Below are 3,067 nucleotides of genomic sequence, written 5' to 3' on the forward strand. Positions count from 1 at the left end.
ATATACTCTGCTTCCCACTAAAATTAACATGCCTTCAAATGATCCATTGTCACTGTGCTGGTTGGTAGTTGTTTATGTTATATTTGTTTTTATTTTGGGAATAAATATTAACTAATACGTTATTGATTGGTTTGCTATTTTTCCATTTTATTTATTAATACTATATTATTTCTAGAAAATAAATAATTAAAATGTAAATGTAATAAATCAATTATTATCATCATATCAGGGATTCAAAAAATGCCTGGCATAAACCACTGGTCTCATATCGGCTTCCTTGCAAAGAAACTGTGGACTATTTATTAAAATCAAAATAGTTTACAAGTATCACTAAGACTAAAAGACCAGAAATGTTCAATGGAGTTTTCAAAACGACCGTAACGTGAACTCTGCCATGTTGTCGATGCGAAAACCAAATAAAACACGACGCTGTTAAAGTAGCTATTATTATATACATAGTGATTTAGTAATGGGCTGCCATGTCTAATCATATTATATTTCATGCCGAGATATCTGACTTTAAACTAAGAGATGACCCCACGGGCTTTGAATGAACGAAATTAACCTTACGATTTCCCACCGCCACTCCCTCGAAGCCCTTCTTGATCACCTATAAATACGAGACCTATGAAATCATTTCATACCAACGCGGTATCTCTTTCCTGCAAACATGGACGTTCAATTCATTTCCAAGCTATTCCTGCTTTTCATTGCTGGCAGCATTTGTGCTGCAAATCCATCAGTTGCCTCATACTATAAATCCCCACCTCCGAAACCATACCCTTACAAATCACCTCCTCCTCCATCCCACATTCCATCTCCAGTACATTATAAGCCGCCCCCTGCACCCACACCCGTTTCCAAGCCCCCAGTAGTGGAGAAACCGTCGCCCGTGCATAGCAAGCCTCCTCCTAAGGCGGTACCAGTTTCTCCTCCATACAAGTACAAATCTCCACCTCCTCCCAAGCCAACTCCTACTCCATATGCCAAGCCACCACCAGTCCACAAGCCCCTACCTCCTCCTTCACCACCAAAATCATGGCCAACTCCTCTTCCTCCCCACCATGAACACCATGAACACCACGAGCACCATAAACACCATAAACCTTCTCCAGTGACCAAACCACCAAAAGCTGCTCCAACCCCACCAGAAAAACAATACGGATACAAATCTCCTCCATCCCCAACCCATGTCATAAGTCCTGCTCCCCCCAAACCAGTACCTACCTTCCCGCCTCCCCATCCCAAACCACCAGTCTATCCCTCACCACCTGCACATCACTACTCTTACAAATCTCCTCCTCCTCCTCCGTATTAGTTTCTATGATGCAACTTCGGAATTACATTCGGCTATTAATGTAAGAAGGTTACTGGAAATGAAATGCCAGCAGCAGTTTACTTTTTGGTTTGTCTTGTTTAAATGATGGATCATATTCTTCAAAAATCTGTTTATGATATTTAATAGGGACCTTCGTCATCAATGTTATGCTTATTAATCTCATTCTTGGGTTCCCTTTACTTGCAGTAAAGTACATCATTTGCATTGGTCTTTTCTATCAGGAAAACAAGTCCACTGATTACCAGGAACATACATATTGCAGGTCCGATGTATGCTATTTAAAGTGAAGACTTCTGGAAGAGAAGAGGCTGGAGATAATGTTCTTGATGTGTAGTAACGCATAAGCTAGCTTAGTGAAAAATTAATGGATAGACAGAACAACCAGATGATATGAAAGTTCTGAATTCTGCTATGATTGTACGAGCTGTTACATTATAATTATACTAATAAAGGCGAGTAATGTTGTGCTATTTCGTTTGTTTGGTAACCTGAAAACAATCCTGGTGTAAAGCCTTAAAGAAGTTATGTTTAACAAGTGCTTATGTCATTTGTCTACGTCAATCTGTTGTCATCTCATATCCAAAATACGTTTATCAAATGTCATATAATTTGGCAGATCCGAGTTTATTAGGGAGGCAGAACGTGTTTTGTTTTAATGAATCATAACTAAACGCATATTATACAAATATTTTCACATTGCTCCATTAGGTCATGAGAATGGATCGATATTTTTTTTTAATTTTTCAATTATTTTTAAATCTAATTTTAATAACCTTTCAATCGACAAGTCTATTCAACATTTAAAAATAATTATCGACAACGATGGATTCATGACATTTTATCCTTTAGGTAACAGTTTACCCATTAGGGAAGTTTGACGATGACAAGGACTATTTATTGTTTTCTCTTTGTTGTATAGTTAACTGATCAATTGGATTTGGATGTTGTTTGTCCTGTTATCTTATTGCCCATTACCATAATAGTATTAATTGATTAATTGGATTTGGATGTTGTTGTCCTGTTATCTTATTGTCCATTACCATGATGGATGGTATTTCGTTTTTTTATGGTATTTGGTTTTTTTAAGAGTTTGTGGTGATAGTGTTAACAAAATTTTGGAGAGTTCTTGTGCTATGATTTGATCATCTTTTGTAGTGATAACAAATTAAGTGGGAAAATTGCACTGTATAATTTGGTTTTTTCCAAACTAAGTTTATGAGTTTGGTATACTTTCTATTTTGACATATATATTCATCATTGATATTTTGACATTCAATGTATACATTTATCATTGATTTTGTATTTGTTGATTGTGGTAGTCTATGTTTGAAGCCTTTATTTTGGTTCTTTACCAACATGTATCTCAAGAATTTATGAAGTAATTGTTAGAATTTGTCTTTCTTATGGTGTTTTCTACTTCATAGTTTAACCAAGTTCAAAGAGAGGTAAAATAGCACACAACAATATATTCTATTATTATATTTCATCAAGGAAAGTACACACATATTTATACAAGTAATAGTCTCAAGATAGGAATTCTATCTTAGACGTACAGTAGTGTGGTTGAGAGATTCTCTCAACCACACACTAAACTAGGAGAAACTAAAATCCTATTATGTAGGAACAAACTCCTCAAATGGAGAATTACAACCATAGACAAGTAGGAATTAATTATTTCTAACTCCCCCCCTTAATGACTACTTGTCATGATAGTCAAATCCACCACCA

At 35.9% G+C, this 3,067-nt stretch overlaps 1 long non-coding RNA gene across 1 annotated transcript; it reads left to right on the plus strand.

Annotated features, from left to right (window-relative positions):
• The first annotated feature begins 575 nt into the window (after positions 1 to 575).
• On the plus strand, positions 576 to 1,826 carry LOC149147717 (uncharacterized). The gene is made up of 2 exons (XR_016262784.1): positions 576 to 1,358; positions 1,602 to 1,826. It is a non-coding gene; the product is annotated as an uncharacterized LOC149147717 (long non-coding RNA).
• Positions 1,827 to 3,067: the final 1,241 nt, after the last annotated feature.

The sequence above is a fragment of the Pinus tabuliformis genome, chromosome 9 (genome assembly GCF_031772625.1).
Source record: "Pinus tabuliformis cultivar Carrire ecotype Pingquan chromosome 9, CPIR1, whole genome shotgun sequence".
NCBI lineage: Eukaryota > Viridiplantae > Streptophyta > Pinopsida > Pinales > Pinaceae > Pinus > Pinus tabuliformis.